We start from the raw sequence: 20,905 nt of genomic DNA on the forward strand, positions 1-20,905 counted from the left end.
CTGAGCTCGAAAATATATCTCGATATCTTTCAGCAATTTTATGACACGCACGAGGTTATAAAAAGAATTGGACCTAACGCGACGTATATCTGACAGCATTTAAGTTTTTTGAGCTCTAATTGATTGACACAAATATTTATAGCTAAAACAAGACTACTAATATTCAACTTAGTCCTAACAGCACAATTTCGGAAGAAACAAGCGTAGCATAAGCGCATTCAAACAAGACGAGACGGACTGGAAACTTCAGGCAACGCAAACTGCGTATATCACATTGCTGTGCCTTCGCCTCTTCACTTTAAAGGCAACGATGCCACACGCAAGATCGGACGTGTTCTTCCCTTGCTCCGTCGCTCATAGCTTCGTAGCTTGAAATATGGAGCGCGCTCCTTCCCCTCGACCTCTCCTTCAGCGCTAGTCCAACAATGAACACACTCGTTCGAATTTTTTAAACCGCAGGTTTTGACACCAATATAATTTTCAGTTGCAAAAATCCTCATATTAGCGTCTGAAGATAATTTTTGAAAAATCAGGTGCTCAGCGTAATGGAAATTGCTCGGCAAGACAGATGTTGACGAATCAGGTATGTCCTTCAAAACTACGCGTTTCTATACGTTTGATAAGCGATTACTATATGCAGTATAAATGCCGCGGGATATAAATGACTCGTGGCAGTAAATTTAGCGCGCGCTCCGGAGCGAATCACCCCGCGCGATCTTTTCAATGTTCACCTCTGGGGTACCGACATGACGGCGCGATGCTTACAAGAAATTCAAACAGGAGCATTTTAAAAATACGTCACTTAGGGAGAAACTCCCCTACCTGCCGCTTGATTTTGATCCAGGGTTTCATATGACTGGCTCACGCTGTAAACCAAGGCCCCTCAGTTCCCCTTGGACTTGCGACCGGGTAGGGGAGGGGGGGAAGATAAGAAGTTTGTGTAAGAGGCGCACCCCCATTTTCGGCTGCAATGTTTGGGAAAAAAGGTGCGCCTCTTACACGCGCTTATACGGTATATCCAAAGGTGAAGGTTGAAGCCCCTCATTAACCAAATTCGTGGTTACTTTCCCCTTTTCTTTCGTATCGTTGCTATTTACAGAGGAATAAGATCAAAGTTGGCCTTGCAAATTGTTGTATAATTTTGTGAATGAAATATTGTAAAGCAATTATTGGCACTCATTTCCAAAAATCATATATCCATGGCTATGTGTTGCACTAAGTGTACCATCGTATCACAGATGTGGGATTGTTCAGGATTGGTAAGTTGAATCAATTTGCTGCGCGATGGCAGGAACAATATTCCAGACACCGAGTTCACATTGCAAAGTGGCACAGGAGGCAGTTGCAGTGGGATGCGCATCTGTGAGCATGCAGAGCAATCATGTCATCCACAACGCACAGGAACAATTGACATAGATCTCTTTTGGAGGCAACTAATGTGTGGGATGCAGTCGCAGATGCACTGCTCTTAGATACGAAGGACTAAAGATGCCAGTACATATTTTCATAGGTTGCCCTTGCTCATTGTATCAGTCAGTGTTATTCAGCTTCTCCTTTGACCCTTCAAAATTGAGAGTGATTTAGACTATCTGGTGGAGAATCACCTTCTATCATCGGTGTAAGAAGACGGACATTTTTTACACCAGTGATAAAATAAAATAAAATCACATTGTACTTTCCGAACAATTTTTTTAATTTCTTGCGACTGGTTTTGACGTGTTCTACGTAATTTTCAAGCTAGATTGCCATCTCCAAACAAGCCAGAGTTCTTTTTTACTGCAGAAGGGGGAGGGGAAGTAAGTAATGTGAATGAGGAGTTTGGGTGAAGGTTGGTGGTTTGAGTGGTGAAGGTCACGATCGTCTTGGAATTCATCTGGGAATTGGGAGGGGGGGGGGGGGGGAGAAAAATCTCGTGGTGTTTAAAACTAAAACAAATGGATCACTCATAATAGGGTAGATTCCTTCATCAAAGAAAGTATGCGATTCATTACCCACCATTAGTGTATGTATTTATAATATACAAATTATTTGGTTTTTGAAATACCGGTTTAGACGAATGGCAATGGTCAATTTTAATCGCATTTGAAAAAGGCCAGATTGGCACCCATGCGATGCCACTCCACGTGACGTCACAGGGACCTAGTTTCTATACGAGTAGATAAGAGTTTTACATTGTCTGAGATTACCAATGCATGCATGAGGCACAGAGCTCAGGGAAAAATGTCTTAATAATCACCTATTAAAGCTGCCTATGGTCGAAACGTTTTCTTTGTTTCATAGGGTAATAATAATCCTTATTTAAGCCAAGCGCTACCAGCTAGCTGGGTACTCTGCTACCTGCTAGCATCCTGCGTCGTATCAGTGCTCAAAGCCTCGCCCCAAGGTCACCTCACTTGCGGCAGCGGGAACCAGAAGGACGTCACACGAGGTTTTCCCAGCATTCATACACAGCCGTCGCGTTTTCGCACGCTTGAAAATTTTCACTTTTCATTTTAATGGCGAAAAATAGATATCGTCCTTTAAAAATCTAATAGCGTGAAATGTGCACTCCAGGGGTAATGATCTTTTGATTTGGGCAATAAAAAAATAATAGAAAACCACCCTATTGGGAGGGGTTGATGGGGAGGGGGGGGAGGTTAATACTTAGGAAGGGTGACAATTGGGAGGGCACAATGTCATTGAGCAATTTATTACCTCATAGTTTTGAATATGATACAGTTTCAAAGTTTCGTAGGAGGTCCAGTTTTTTTTCCTTTGTCACAAGTATGTAAGGTACATGGATCAAAATTAGCCTCATGTAACAAGTCACATAGATGTTTAGCAAAAACAGATTTGTAGTCACAGTTTAAAAAACAAATTAAAATGTTCACGTGCCCTTGTCTTTATTTTGCTGCCAGTCTGGCCAACATACAAACAGTCACATCCAGAAGTGTTGCATCGAAGAAGGTAGACTACACTTTTCTGTATGTTCTTCACTTGCTCTTTGGAATTAAAAATTGCTCTACTGAGTGTCATATTTGAATAAAAACACACTTTAAATTGTTCCTGGTTAAGGTAGAGGCTAGTTTATGCGATAAACGTTTTTCTTTTTCTGGTCAATTAGTTTGTCTATAAGGGAAGCATTGCACCCATTGTTTGTGGCAATCTGTTCAATAAAGGTCACTTCCTTTTGAAAGTCCGTTTCTTTCAAGGGGATGGAGGTAAGTCTGTTGATCAGAAAATTTTGTGGAAAGTACAATGTGATTTTATTTTATTTTATCATGCATAACTTACACCTAGTTGATTCACCAATTTCAATTGACTTCATTTCACACCAGTGTCTTACTGTTGGTGTACAGGTCCACAGACTTAGTGTTCCAGATAGGATGCTACTGCTGTTTCGTTTTGCTTCATTCATGGCATTAGCTTAATGCACATGGGAGCCAAATGCACTGAAGTCTGAGAACTACCAATAGGGTAGTTTCCTTCATCAAAGAAAACGAAATGCATTGATTGCCTCTCTTACCTCTTCTGCAAACTTGCTCCATAGTCCAGAGTCTAGTGCTTTTTCAATTTTTATTCATCCTTGTACGGAATCGGATTTACAAGCTATAATTTCAACCCTAGCTAACAAAAACTTTTCGGGCCCTGATCACATCCCAGGGAGAATATTATATCTCTCTTATAGATGCATAAAGGAACCTCTTCTATTTCTGATTAATGAATCCCTTACTCAAGGGATTTTCCCATCTTCTCTCAAGCATTCCATTATCAACCCTTTATATAAAAATAAAGGCTGCCCCAATAATTTGGATAACTATAGGCCAATTGCTAAACAAAATGTCTTATCTAAAGTATTTGAAAAAGTATTCTACAACCAATTAATGTCTTTCCTGGATAAATATGCCTTAATCTCCTCAAATCAACACGGCTTCCGTAAAAATCGCTCTACTACATCTGCTCTATTCCATGCCACTGACTTTATTTTGTCCTCATTGGACAACAAGCAAAAAACTGTAGGAATCTTTTATGACTTCTCCAAGGAATTCGATTTTGTGGATCACTCTCGCCTACTTCGTAAACTTAGGTAATTATTTTGGAGTGAGAGGCATTGCCAATAAATGGCTTCAGTCATACCTCAGCAATCGGACACAGGCTGTCTCACTGTCTGTAAATGGCAGTATATACTCTTCCAAAAGTACTTCTACCACCGTAGGAGTTCCTCAGGGTTCAATCTTAGGCCCAATCTTATTTTTAATCTACATAAATGATTTAGCTCATTCCCTCAGTAATATTCCAGGTTCTAAAGTCATATTATATGCTGATGATACGAATATTTTACTTTCTTCTCCAACTCAAAATGACATTATTATGAGCTCTAAAAATGCAAATGATAGTATTTTAAGCTGGTGTACAGCTAACAAATTGATTTTAAACACACAAAAGACACACACTGTTCAATTTTGTGGTAATAGCAATGTTCTCGAGAGCATCCTAATTAGATTGGATAAAAAGTCTATTGAGAATGTGTCCCACACAAAATTCCTTGGTGCATACTTATGTAGTAATATGTCCTATGAGATGAATATTGACTTCTTAGCCAACAAACTAAGTTCAATCTGCTATCTATTAAGACACCTTAGGAACTCTGTTGATTTAAATATTCTTCTTACATTGTATTATGGTATCTTTTATTCTCGAATGTCATACAATATAATTTTTTGGGGCTCATCCCCTCATGCCTCCAAGGTGTTCACATTACAAAAACGTGCAATTAGAATCATTCCAAAAAACCTTTTGATGCTCCCTCCAAGCCTATTTTTAAAGCACTTAACATTCTTCCACTCCCGTGTGTATATTTATTATCAATTTTAATTTTTGTACGTTATAATCTTGATTTGTTTATGCTCAATTGTGATGTTCACAAATATGAAACTAGGAATTGTAATAACCTTCATTATCATTCCATTTGGACTAACAGATCAAAGCTGGGCCCACGCGAGCTGGGCCTCAGAATTTATAATAAACTTCCTGCGCATTTGAAATCAATTCAGTCAATGGAGTCATTCTAATGTCAATACACACAGAGACACAAAAAAGAAACACTCACATTGGATAAATAAACTTGAAGCTATCGAAGCACTTCCGGCTTCTTCGTCAGCTGAAGAATGAAACTTTTTGATTGAAACAGAAATTGATTCATTCTTCAGCTGACGAAGAAGCCGGAAGTGCTTCGATAGCTTCAAGTTTATTTATCCAATGTGAGTGTTTCTTTTTTGTGTCTCTGTGTGTATTGACATTAACTTAAATTATTTATATTACGTGCCACGTGCATTTCGGATTTTCCAATACATTGTATATATATATATATATATATATACATATAAATTCAGAGGTAAGGAAAGAAAGGAATAGGAACATGGAATAGAAAATGGACGAGGACAACGGTGCTGTGGTAGGTGGAAAAAAGCCAGAAATCAGAGGGTAAAAATGCGGCCTGACTGGGACTCGAACCCAGAACCTCCTGGTTGCCGGCCAGGTGCTCTACCAGTTGCGCTACCAGGACGCTTAGATTTACCATGATTTCGGCGGGGGTTTATACACAGAAAACTCCCTTTGCTGTGGCCCACGAGAGTAACCAATAGATGGCACTGGGGCAGCTCACCACTCACCAAGGGAAGGAATGGACGAGGACACAAGGATGAAAGGAAAGGTACACACTCACACGATAGTAGGAAAGAGACAGGAACATGCGTTTCGGGGCACGCAGAGCCCAAGTGAAATAAGCCAATATGGCTGATACACTACTTCATTCATTCACACGGCGCCTTAAGCGCAAACATACATATAAATTCAGAGGTAAGGAAAGAAAGGAATAGGAACATGGAATAGAAAATGGACGAGGACAACGGTGCTGTGGTAGGTGGAAAAAAGCCAGAAATCAGAGGGTAAAAATGCGGCCTGACTGGGACTCGAACCCAGAACCTCCTGGTTGCCGGCCAGGTGCTCTACCAGTTGCGCTACCAGGACGCTTAGATTTACCATGATTTCGGCGGGGGTTTATACACAGAAAACTCCCTTTGCTGTGGCCCACGAGAGTAACCAATAGATGGCACAGTCCATTTTCTATTCCATGTTCCTATTCCTTTCTTTCCTTACCTCTGAATTTATATGTATGTTTGCGCTTAAGGCGCCGTGTGAATGAATGAAGTAGTATATTATATATGTGCATTTTTTTTCCTTTCATGACGTGTCTTATATCTTTTGCTGTAAGGTCTCTAGACAAAATAAATTATTATTATTATTATTATTTTGTTCTTTAATTTTCTTCAGTTTTCACTGAGTAGTTTTAGTGTTAAGAGCACGGGTTCTCACCAAGGTAACTCTTTACTGTTGAATTGGGTTGAGAAATTTTCTCGTGATATGACAGGTTGAAATTATTACAGCCTTTTGCAGTTTGATGTATGTATTTGGATGGAGGTTGAGTATTTTGAAACCATTTTGTATATGTTTTGGAATGATACCGGTAGCTGAGATGACAATTGGAGCTATATAAACCTGTTCCATATTCTTTTTATTTCTATTGCCAATTCTTGGTACTTGTTAATTTTTCCTGTAATTGTCTTTTCGATGTTATGCGACAGTGGCACGGCAATATCAACTATGTAGCAAGTTCTATATTTCTTGTCAATCAACACTATATCTGGTCTATTATTAACTATAGTTTTATCTGTTTGTATTGGCAGATCGTAATAGATTTTAAATGCGCCGTTTTCAAGCACTGTTTCAGGGTGGTACACATAATATGGGGTCTTAGTATCTATTAACTTGTGCTGGTAGGCCAGTTTTTGGTGGATAATTTTTGCAACTTGATTATGTCTACTTAAATATTCCGTATTAGCTAGCATCTTACAGCCAGATATAATGTGCTGGATTGTTTCAGGTACTTGAAAACACCTTCTACATTTGTCATCTATTATGCTTTTATCACCAAGGATTTACTTTGCATAATTTTTAGTGCGGATAACCTGGTCTTGTATTGCAAGCATGAACCCTTCGGTTTCTCCATAAAGTTCACCCAATGACAACCATTTGTTTGATGAGATTTTATCAACATATGGTTGATTGAGGTCATTGATGTGTCGTCCATGTAATTCCTTCTGGGCCCATACTTCTACCTTTCTATTTAATAGAACAGCTCCTGTGTTGGTTGCTTCATCGGTCGTGCCATTTTTTAGATTTAATGGTGTAAATTTGTTGTCAGCATATACTATTGATTTGTGAAGCTTCGAACTGTTTGATTTATCGTAGAAGAAATGTTTTAGTCTATGAATTTGGTTTTTGAGGAGCTGTTGTAAATCTATTAACCCTCTACCTCCCATATAGCGGGGTAGCGTTAGCCTTTCTATTGCAGCCTTTGGGTGATGTAAATTAAATTTTGTGAATGATGTACGTATTGATCTTTCTATGCCTGCTATTTCGGTTTTGGTCCAGTCAATCACTCCAAATGTATACGTCAACACAGGTACCGCAAACGTATTGATGGCTTTGATTACATTTCGTGCATTTAATTCTGTTTTAAGGATGGATGTTAGTCTTTTATGGAATTCAGTTGTTAATTCCTTCTTGATTTGTTTATGTTGTATTGATTTTGCTTGCAGGAATCCAAGGTATTTGTAGTTCTCATTTGCTTCCATAGATATTATTGACTCGTCATCTGTAACATTGAAGTTACCATGCTTGATTTTCCCTTTTTCTATGTGAAGCAATTTGCATTTATCCAATCCGAATTGCATTTTTATATCAGCGGAGAACCTACTTGTGACATCCAAAAGGTACTTGAGCTGTATTTCATTTGAGGCATAGATTTTAATATCGTCCATATATAGAAGGTGAGACAAAGTAAAACTGGTGTTTGTACTATTTTTTATTTTGTATCCATATTTAGTGCTATTGAGGGCATTTGATAATGGGTTCAACGCCAGGCAAAACCAAAGTGGACTCAATGAGTCTCCTTGGAATAAACCCCGTTGTATGTCAATGGTTGGTGTTATAAAGCCTTTACCCGATATATTGACCATTAGGGCTGTTTTCTACTTTGCCATAGTTGCTTCTAAAAACTTACCCACACAGCACACTCAAAATTTATACCGTATAAAAGTTGCATAAATGGATAGGTATCTCAGGGAAAAATTTCTGCTGTGTAAGTCATTTGGAACTGTCATGTACCCTGTTAAAAATTACCCATTAGTCCCCATTGAAAAAACCTATAGGGAATGATATTCCCCATTAAATTTCAATGGGGAATATATTGTCCCTATGGGTACTCAATGGGGAATATATTGTCCCTATGGGTACTCAATGGGGAATATATTGTCCCTATGGGTACTCAATGGGGAATGAATATCTCTTATGGGTTTTCAATGGGGAATGAAAATCTCTCATGTGTTTTCAATGGGGAATGCCAAGTATTTTCACAACTTTTAGTAACTATGGGAAATATATATTTGGCGTTTAAAATACCTTAGTTACATATTTTGCCCATTATATTACGAAATTATTTTTTAATATAACGGATTAAAAATCGTATTTGGAAACTAGCGCCACAACGACCGGCGGCCATCTTGCATACCAGTGACCCAAGAGCCATTGCAAATGAATTGTTTACATTGGTAGTTACTGTATATTGTGACCGTTTTGTGACTTTGCGAATTTAGTTGTGCTGTAGAATCCTCTTTTACAAGCAAATTTACGTTGAAGTACGCAATGGAAGAGGAAAATAATCCGTGTTTCGCAGTGAAGACTGGCAAAAAGGCATCAACACATCTCCGCTGAGCTGACCATGTATAAAATGTAAGTAAATGAAACATTTTTTCTATTCGTTAGTAAATCACCGAACATTTGTATGTATTGATACGATTAATGGACCGCTAATTTCATTTCAATAAGTATTTAAGATTATTTATTACTATGTTCACAGTGTAATTACAATTTAGCATGATCTTTCCTTTCTCGGCCATAGTAAAAATACAATCCATTAAGACTGATTAAGTTGAAATATCAGGGTTCTCGCAGAAGAATCCACTTTGTTAGCAGTCCATTATGGCATCCAGTTCGTTATGGCATTAAATTATCAATCTCAATTAGCTCGTATACGAAGGGTATTTTCTTGAAAAATGAATAACCGTCGGGAAGATATTACGTCGAAGAATTATAGTAATTAATAAGCTGTTCAAAACATTGCCATCGCAATTTAAATCTCTCCGATCATTATCATTTAGGTATTGATTTGTACTTGAGTACATTTTTCACAAATGCCTAAATTGCAATGAAAGTCTTAAAGAGTTATATTGTTATCAATTGCTATAGAATGTTACTAAAATTGAATGTCAATTCAATTCTATTGAAATGTCAACTATTTATGTTAGGGTTTCCACTTACCCCGGTGTTCCTTACGCAGTTAACGGGTATATATAAATATTTATAAAAAAATAACCTGTTTGTTGAGCACAGAATAGATACTTGTTAGGAAGTTGAGCCTAGCATTTTCTTCGTCACGTTGATGCATGCACATAAATATCGTTAGAGTGGGATTGCATAAATATGCATGCATGATGCCATGTGTAAATGTAATAAATAGGTAGATTTCCTGCAGGATAGGTGCATAGCAAATGATATAACCTTGTTTTTAATACTAATATTCTATATTTATTTGCAGGGACAATGGAGAGAGCCTGGAGGCAGGATGGCAACCTGAAAAGGGAGATACCAACTAGACTAAAGCAAGTTATCACAAAGGCATTTGCCACCAAAAGTTGTGACATGGTTAAATACCAAAGGAAGAAGCTACTGAAAAGTAGCAAATAATACTTCACATGTCTATCCAGACTGATGATGGATGCAAATGCTACCAGCTAAGACATTGATTGTTCATTCCCTGTCAGCCTTTGTAATACTCACATACCATTCACATCAATCCCCTGATCGACCCCAAACACCACGAACTTTGAAAGAATTTGAACACAATTGTAATATTGGTTTGTATGAGACATTTGAAGTGGTATTTGTTAACCAATTCGGTCCAAATTTTGATATTTTGTTAATAGTTACTTGCACTTTCATTTGCTTGAAGTATATGCTACCTACTATGGTTTACTGTGTGCAAAAATAAAAGCATTCAAAATTAAATTAAATACTTTACATAATTGGAGATAATTCTTTAGGGCTTGAAATGTTCCAAACATAGTGGCTTTTTGCACACATCATACTACCATGTGGATTCTCTTCTTATCTTTTTCTCCAAGCACACTACACGTTTTGCCATCCTTTTACCTTTACTTTTTTGGTATCTGTACACTCCAAGGAATGCCTGGTGTTCATTATTGTAACATATCCTTCTTGTCCTTCCATTTGCAGTAATGTTATTACTGCAATATGATATGGCTTCACCTTTTTGGAGTTTTAATTCGTCTCTATCTTTAGGTATATTTTTGCATTTAGATCACAAAGTACAGTACATTATAGTTCCTAAGGTGTGTATCTTGTGAAACAAATCTGGCGAATTATACCAATTATCAACATACAATTAATATCCTTTGTTTAGAAGATTATACGCGGCCATCAAATCCAATACTACCTTTGTATTAACAGGAATATTGTTTACTTCATCATTTCCAACATAAATTTTAAAGTTATGTGTATAACCATAGCTGGAATTGCATAATTTGTACAGTTTTACCCCAAATCTTGCCCTCTTTAACCTTTTGTATTGTCAAAGAGTAGCAAGCCTGTCAACAAATTTATGTTATACAATGTAAAAATGTTTAATTTAGCATTAAATTCATATCAATGGAACAATTGTTTTATTCATTCTGTTTTATTAGGGAATTACAGTCCCTATAGGGAATAGCTATCCCTATAGGGAATAGGTGTCCCTATAGGGAATGGGTGCCCCTATAGGGAATGGGTGTCCCTATAGGGAATGGTAGTCCCCATTGCCAATTCCCTATAAGGAATTTTAATGGGTATTTTCAATGGGGAATTACAGTCCCTATAGGGAATAACTGTCCCTATAGGGAATGGTAGTCCCCATTGCCAATTCCCTATAAGGAATTTTAATGGGTATTTTCAATGGGGAATTTTTAACAGGGTATCTGCTTTGTACCACTGATTTGTATGTGCTTTTGAACTACTGTGGAATTGAAACACGGTACACAGCAGTTCATGACGTCATAGCATCGCTACCATGTCATCAACTCATTTGAAACATATTTTGAACTGCCTTGGATTTCCATTGGAAACTGCTATGGGACTCATTTGGATTTAAATTTGGAAGTCGTTTGTACCACTCGTTCATCCGTTTTGAAACTGATTTGTACCATTTGGAACTCATTTGTACAACATGCCACCTCCTTTGTAGCAGTTCAAGATGGCGTACTCAATTTTCTTGAAGTTTATTTTAGTCTGTTTCGGATATTTAGGCAAAATGACTATTACGAATGGAAGTGCGGCAGTGCCGCCATTAGGCAATTGCTCCATTGCTTTGCAAAGCATTAGTCATAAACGAAATACATTCAAGCTCGACAAGCTTAACAAAAGTTTCGTGTTTTCATATTGCGGAGTGAGGGGTAAGTCACTTTGGTGGTCAAGAAAGTCCTTATCGAGAGCTTAATTCCGATCTTACGTGGTTGATGTGGATCATTCAGTGTCCATTTTTGAGTGAAATGCCTTCGTTTCTGGAAATTTTTTCTTGAAAACCGTCATGTTAAATATCTGAAAATACAATGGGAAATGCGAAAAAAGGCCTTTCCGGGTAATCGAACTTGTCATCTTCGACATTGAAATATATTTTCGAAGGAGGGATTCATGGCGAAAAAATTCAGCCCTAAAATGCGGATCCAAATATGGACATAAACCATTTCCTTAGGGATCGCGAAGACAATATACATCGGTATGTTTTATCATAGAGTAAGTATATTATATACTTACTCTATGGTTTTATGTATATTAATCTATGCAAAATACTACTTTTCCGGTAGTATCAAAGAACGAAAGCTATGAAAGAAAAGGTTGCAAATATGCCGTAAAATTCACAATATTTATAATTGCGAAGTATACTTTGAAAGTATAGACATTGAATTTTTACGATAATAATATACTTGGAAACGCAAAAAAACGCGAGCGCTATGAATTTGTTATTGAATACCTTTATTATACGTAACCCAAATTCTCGGTACGTAGTGAAGATAATCTTGTCGCATTTCAAATCGGACCCAAAAATACGATTTAAGCCACAAGGAAAATAGAATGATTTTTAAAATAATTCGAGTGATTATTTGGGAGTTCCGTTTCTATTAACTGACTTGCGATTATTTCTTATTAAACTACGTATGCATTTTTATTGCATATATGTATTAAAGAATTTTCGTTTTCTCGACCAAACGTATCAGACTGAACCTGGCCATGGTATGTTGGCGCGTAGAAGACAGTTCCAAAACAAATGATGACGTTTATAAATCGCATGGATTTGTTCACAGAGAATTACAAACGTATGGAAAGCCGTAATACATGAATCTTTTCAGTACACAACAGTTACAATACGAATGATGACGCCCGGAAATCCTGTCATCTCGTTCAAAGGGAGTTCCAAATGAATTTTCTCCGTACACAGCAGTTACAATACAAATGATGACGTCTGGAAATCCTACCGAATCGTTCAAACGTAGTTCCAAATGAGTAGAAAGCAGTTCCAAACGAACACACTCTGTACAAAGGAGTTCCAAAGGGGATCACAAATGAGTTACAAACGTCTTCATATTTCTAATTTTTGGTACAAATGAGTGAAAATGAGTTTCACAGCAATTCCAATGCAGATTTTGGTGTTCCAAAGCAGTTTCAAAAGGGTTCCAAAGCAGTTGCAAAGCAAAAATTTTTCCCTGAGATAATATGCAAATAATATTCCGTCGATTATGCACATAATATGCGAATATTATGCACATAATATTTAAATATTATGCCGCCGTAAACTATTACTATAATATTGACATAATATGTATATTATTACATTGTTAGTAACATTTCATCGTTAATTATGATTCATATAAGAATCATAAATCAGCAGCCACCCAGCAAACTCAAAAATCCTATTCAGTATAAAAGTTGCATAAATGGATAGGCATAATATGCAAATAATATTCCGTCGATTATGCACATAATATGCGAATAATATGCACATTATATTTAAATATTATGCCGCCGTAAACTATTAATAATATTGACATTATATGCATATTATTTCGTTGTTAGTAACATTTTATCATTAATTATGATTCTTATAAGAATCATTAATTAACGGCCACCCAGCAAACTCAAAATCTATTCAGTATAAAAGTTGCATAAATGGATAGGCATAATATGCAAATAATATTCCGTCGATTATGCACATAATATGCGAATAATATGCACATAATATTTAAATATTATGCTGCCGTAAACTATTAATAATATTGACATAATATGTATATTATTTCGTTGTTAGTAACATTTCATCGTTAATTATGATTCTTATAAGAATCATTAATTAACGGCCACCCAGCAAACTCAAAATTCTTTTCAGTATAAAAGTTGCATAAATGGATACGTATAAAATGCAAATAATATTCCGTCGATCTTGTTCATAAAATTCGAATAATATGCACATAATATTTAAATATTATGCCGTCGTAAACTGTGATTGTATCCGTAAAAATCGATGATCATACATCCTCTGTATAAAAAAAATGTGAAAAATTATGTTTTAATATATCACTAACAATTTCGTATCGTTCGCAGAATACTCCGCAATTATTATTATTGTTTTATTTTCCACACCGGCATACTCCGGTCTGGCGAGGTAGTCAGCTTGGTAGCCATATTGCCGTTGCGTTTGTTAGCATTGTTAGCAGTTGTTAGTCATTGTTAGTGTTGTTAGTTCCCAGTCAACACAGTATTCGTAATGAGGTCTTATATGAACTCATACGTTAGACTCCTTTAAGATTCCACATTAAGAGACATGAAAGGGCCTTTAAGACCTCACACTTCATGAGGTCACATGAATGATGTCTTAAAGACCGCATACTTCATGAAGTCTTGAAGACCTCACACTTCATGGGGTCTTCAAGATCACACACACATGAGGCCTGAAAAATCAAGTCATGTATATGTTAATGAAATATAATTTCAATCGTAATTATATATTTCTGCGTGTATAATATTTTTTCTTCCTTCAATTAACTCTTTATATTAAGAGATGGGTTCGTAAACTTCTCCCTCCGATTCTATTAAATAAGCTGACACTTCCACTTTCCGCTAGGTCCGCAATTGTGTTGTCGTGTTATTCTACTGCCTTGAGCTCAGACGTCTAGTTTATGATTAATATCGTGTGTACTCCATGGCCTAGTTCTTGCTCGTGTTTTTCCTTGTGTCTACGAACGTGAATCAGGATTCCATCGGATCTGAGATCGGCACGAACCTTGTGGACATCATGATGTGTTACGTGCACGGAGACTTGAAAGGTAAGTTTCAATGATTACGTATGTGTACGATTCTTTATCCACTTGTTAATGAGAAAATCCATTAATTATACTATTTTCCAAGCTGGTTAAGTTCATGCTTATCATTGAGTATCGGTAAATATTCATGTAAAATATTTAGGTGGAACACGTTTTGTAACGTGCCTTTGTTGTTGTTCATGTTTCATTTCATTCATTCATCGTATCCTTATAAATTTGCTGTTATCGCATTTTAAAATTATCTCCGCTAATTTACACTATCTCGATCATATCTAGTACGTGTTCAAGCAGTGTTTTTATTATCTCGGGTTCACAAAACAGTTTTCCCTATGATCATTGAAGTTTATAAACTTCTCAGTTCTCAAAATCATGACGTAAACAAACAAAAGTGCTAACCGATTTATAATTTGCTTGGTTTCACTTCGTAATGTAACTTATGGAACGATAAAGCATGGAAATAACGTTCACCATGTATTAAAGTTAACTTCTAAGAGCATTCTAATGCAATAGGAATGTAATTAAGTGTAAGAGTTAATCAAAAGTATTTCACTAATTCGGTTACTCCTAAAATTAACTAAGTTAAAATGGTCATCTTCGGTGCTAAAACCGGCCCTGGGAGTATTTAGAGACTGCTAATGAGATAAATAGTCTTTATCTGGTTTATTTGATGTTATCATGTTATCAATTATAACTCTCAACAAACTTAAGTTCAATGTTTTTTTTTCAGCCTCTGTTATGAAATGGAACCCGACATCAGCAAGTAGTGTCGCCTTGGAGAGAGTGGAGAGGCAGTGGCTGTATCAAGCGGAGACCGTGTAAAGTATGCAGAGAGGAAGAATTCAAAAACTCGTGATGTTTGTTTATTGACTTAATATTATGAAGAATAAATTTATAAATATCATGAAGTTGTCTATTCCATTTTGTTTTTCTGTCTTATTTCCACATATGGTTCTCATTAGATGTATTATTTTGCTTTATTTTAATTGGATACGTCGGGTACTTATGTCATCGGAGAGTATTCTTAAATAAAGGTGTGTAAAGTATTTTGAAATCTTAATTAATAGGCTGGTAGGGGCCCCGGCGTTTTTGTAGGCTATTTCAAAGCCATCTATCGGAATTAATACGAAGTGGGTAATTTTTCTGGTTCTCCAGGTAGTTCCATTATCACACACGTGGAGGCACCACATTTGCGCCTATATCATATTGGAACTGTTATAGGAGTCCTATAAGACCTCTTGTATGAGCTCCTTCAGAGTCGTGTGAGACCGCGAAAAGAATTCCTATACGAGTGCATATGACCTCACGGAGACATCATTATGAGGCCATTTGGGACTCTTTTGAAGGAGTCCTACAAATTCGTCAGACTTCTTTATGACCTCATGCATGAGTCATACGTGTTTACTGGGTTGTTGCCGTAGCCATATTGCCGTAGTTGGGTGAATTGAACGTAAATTGAAAAATCTAAGATTAATGAGGAAAAGATGGGTTTACGGAGCTATTTTATGTCACAGTACTATTCTGGTAACGCATATACGATAAGGAATAATAAACTTCATGGTATGAAGAACAGGACTTTATTTAAAATCAAAGTAAGTACACGTGAGTCGTTGTCGTTTGTCATAGGGTTTGCAAGCAAATCTGAAATTATTACGCTCCTAATTTTGAGAGTTATTCCCAGTTTTTAATTACCTAAATGTATATATTATGACGGTACTTTTTCAGTCAGAGTCCCAGCTTGAAAAGTGAAGGAAGGCTATTCCAAGGAAAGACGAAGTTTTGGCACTTAGGTACTGATCCAGGTTGTGAGCTGCACTTTCGCCCTGATGATATCACATACTTGATGATATATGCATATAATTATTTTAATTTGTGATTATTAGTGAAAATATGATCTTTATTGTTTCTGAGTGTATTTTCAAGAACGGCTTGCTTACATCGTTAGCGTGATTGCTCGCCACAACTCTATAAGTCATAGACAATTATGCGATTAGAAGACCTTTTAGTGGTTTGGAATCACATTTTGGACCATTTATAATACATTCGTTAAGAAAAGACCGTAGATGTTCAACCATGCGGATGTCATGGAAGGAATCATCGCGAGTGTTGTGATTGTGAATTCGTGTGACATACTTTGTGCTTTTTAATCTCAATTTCATGAGTAACGATTATGGAAGGGTGAATGTTTGCCTTTAGATGTCATTTACATGTTATTTCAACCAAATTTGCGATGATATAGGACTCCTAACTGAATGTTTGAAAATTTGTGATACAACGCTGAAGGTAGGAGGATTGTGCCCTGTTTTAGTGCAATGTACCTATGGTGTCTCTAGATGAATGATTTATTAAATTTCTCCTCGTTTCCAGAAATCACTTTTTATTTATGTAATTTTCGAATATAATGTAACTGCATATTATCACACATCAACGGTATAAAATGTGCATAAAAGGTACGTAGATATGGTATATATGTGCATAATATGCAACTATATGGCAGCCCACATCAATGGAATAAATCATGCATAAAATGTACATAAAAGGAGCATAGAAATGGTATATATGGGCATAATATGCGCATATATTTTAGGCCACATCCATGGTATAAATTTTGCATAATATGTACATAAAAGGTGCATATAAATGGTATATATGGGTATAATATGCGCATATATATAGCCACATCAATGGTATAAATCGTGCATAATATGTACATAAAAGGAGCATATATATGGGTATAATATGTGCATATATATAGCCACATCAACGGTATAAATTGTGCATAAAATGTACATAATATGTGCATATAAATGGTATAATGTCCTCATAAATTGCGATATATGCGCATAATATGCGGAATATATGCACTGATGGAATGGCATAATATTTGCATATATACGGAATATATGAGGACATTATACCATTTATATGCACCTTTTATGTACATAAAAGGTGCATATATTCACCTTTTATGTACATAAAAGGTGCATATATTCCGTATATATGCAAATATTATGCCATTCCATCAGTGCATATATTCCGCATATTATGCGCATATATCGCAATTTATGAGGACATTATACCATTTATATGCACATATTATGTACATATTATGCACGTTTTATACCATTGTGGTGGCATAATATTCGCATAATATTTGAATATTATGTGCATATTATTCACTTTGTGCTGTTGTTCCAGCTTGCACTCGAATTGCTTTCTGTTGGGGTCGACCATATTGAGGACCAGAAGTTGTATACTCCATCCTGATCTGGCAATTTACCTTCGATGTCAGTTGTTGCAGATGATCTCAGCTTCTTGTAAAATGATTTTTCGGAAGTTTTAAATTCCCGGTTTTGTTCCTTTCTATTGAAAGACTTATTGTATCTTTTAAGGCGCCCAACTTTAACTGCTAGTTTTTGTTTATTAAGTTCGAGCAACTCTTTGACATACATGGGGGTCTATTCTCTAACTCGAAGCTCCCGTCGTGGTAGCTTCGAACTAGCTACCAGAATTGGCTACCAACCTTATTCTCTAACAGGGAGTAGCTTTCTCAGACCGAGAATTTCTGGTAGCTTTCTCAGACCGGATATGGGGTATGAGAAATATTTCGTGCGAACTCAGTTTTTACTCTTTGAACCAATGAAATCGCTCGTTTCATTTCGTAACCTGCGGGAAAATCATAATGTAGTCGTTCTCGGCTGACTTTTTCTTCTAGTTGAAATTAATGTGCTTTGTAAATTACGAAATGCTGAGTGCCTTCAGCTTTCATAATAATAGAAATACGTAGAAATAATTATATTTGGCTAAGCGGCTTTTATATCAATTCAATAGTTTCGATCGATGCAGCAGTTTATGTCACGATTGATAATCATGTTGGCCATGTAAATATAATGAAGAGAAAATGTTAATAAACTACCAACACATTAAACCAATGCTATCACATTGTCGTTCTAATTCCCGAGAACTTTACACCCAGCGCTCCCTATGCTTTTGCCTGTTTGATGCAAAAATTTTGATGACCAACTGTTTCTGTGCAGAGATTGTTCCTTCTTGCACTGCGAGAGAATATCGCAATAACATGTGCATACGGTAAGTGTATATTATTTCGGGAATATCTTCAACAAAGTTAATGGGAAGGTGGAGAAAATTATGTTTGAAAGTTACGTCATTTCACTCAGATTGGCCTAAGCAATCATTTTAGGCTCACAATATGCTTCAATCGATATTTACACAAAACTCTACTGTCGTGCCGTTCTCACGACGGCTAAATTAATATTTAAATGGTTTTATGAATAAGTATTATATGCCAACCGCCAAGCTTGTACTATTGCAAGCGAGGGCGATTCATTAGAACTTGACCATCATTGTGAAAAAACAACCTATTAAACGTAGTTCCTTCTCCCAATATTAAAGTCATATTAGGCCCCTATTAGCCGAGGCAACCAGACGCGCAACCGGTGGCGCGTCCGGTGGAAATGGTCAGTCGCGGGGCATAGAATCAAATGAGTCCTATTAGCCGAGGCAACCAGACGCGCCACCAGACTTTCCACCGAAACCAGTCGCCTGAGCCCCGCAACCGCGCCTTCCACTTTGGGTTGCTCAGAATCGTCCCGGGGCATTGGAGTATATGTAGCCTATTAGCCGAGGCAACCAGACGCGCAACCGGTGACTGAATATTGCATGCGCGCGCATCATACTGCCCTGACCACGACGCTCCAGGCAGATTATCGACACGGTAAAATGAATTATAAAAATGATATAGTGTGTTTTCCATGTATCCAAAAGGGTCATATCAAAGATAGATGTCCAGAAAGGGGGTGTTCAATATGTAAACGAACTAATCGTTCTGAAAAGGACTGCTTTTTACGAGAAAAATGTAAAATGTGAAAGAAAACGAATCATGATGAAAAACATTGTTCTTTTTTTAGAAATAAGGGATCGTCAAATGAAAAAAGGGTATAATATCTATATAAGGACAGAAAGCCGAGAGAAAGTTAAGTAGCATTTTTAGCTTAATCTGCGTCTTATCTTAGTAGCAAGAATACATTTGAATTTTTAATGGATAGCGGAGCGACAAAACATATGGTTAATTCCACCGAAATAGTAGAAAATTTGCGTCCAAGTAATGATAAGGTTAGGGTTGCTAAGAAAGATGCGAGTATGTTAGTCAATGGAGTAGGAAGTCTAGAAATGAATAAATGTAAACTAAAATAGGGGTATGTGTACCTGAATTATTTAAAATTTTAATGTCAGTTTCTGAAATCACAGAAAATAATGGAAATGTATTATTTACAAAGGATAGCATTAAAATATTAGTAGTTGAAATACAAATACCAAAACAAAATATTGTAATAGAAGGGAAGAAAGGTTCAAATGGATAGTTTATAGTTGATGTAAACGAAACCGAAGCCATGTTAACTCAGGTAGTTAATTTGGATGTGGAATGGCTCAGGAAAATGGGACATTTAAATTTTAAGAGCATTGAAACATTTTCATCACTATGTCATGGTGTACCTTAAGAAATTGCACGGACAAATGGCAATAAGTTTTGTTCTGCTTGCGTGAATGCTTAACGACCATATTCCAATTTAAAACTGAAAGAATGAGAGCAAATAGAATTTTGCAAATAATTCACACTGATGTTTGCGATCCATTTGAGACAGAGACTCGCGATAGTAAAAGGCACTTCGTATCATTTATAGATGATACGATACATTATCTAAAAGTAGACCAGACCGTGAATTTTCGGTTAATTTTGAGGGCAGATTCATGGAAAACCCTGTCAGAGAAAATATAGAGAATTTGAAGAGGACAGTGAGATATCTACAAGGAACACAAGGGTTGGGAATACATTTCCGCACAACAGAAGTGGAAGAGCAAATAAAGCTGCAAGCATGTGCATAGTGACTCAGACTTTGCAGGAGATCTGTCTGAAAGAAAAAGTACAACAGGATATGTAATTTTGTTCGGTGGTGTGCCAATCCTGTGGTGCTCACACAAACTAAGCGTTGTGCCACTATCCTCCACTGAAGCAGAATTTATTGCAACATCTGAATGCTGTCAAGAAATAAAAAATTGCTAAGGATTTAATTGGAGAGTTGACAGGCAAACCAGTATTTGTAAATTTAAACACAGACAATCAAAGTACAATAAAAATGATGCAATCTGGTCAGATGAGTAGGAGAACAAAAACATTCAGGTGAGGTACAGATTTATAAGTTGGGAGTATTCGGAAGGATTATTTGATTTACAGTTTTGTCTCCCAGAAAATCAAGTAGCCGACATTCTTACGAAACCGTTGTTAGTGTAAAGTTTGAAACAATTTGGTGAGCTCGTCAAATGAAGATTTTGACATACGGAAGTAGTTAAAAAACTTACTT

Source organism: Ischnura elegans, chromosome 6 (assembly GCF_921293095.1).
Source record: "Ischnura elegans chromosome 6, ioIscEleg1.1, whole genome shotgun sequence".
Classification (NCBI taxonomy): Eukaryota; Metazoa; Arthropoda; class Insecta; order Odonata; family Coenagrionidae; genus Ischnura; species Ischnura elegans.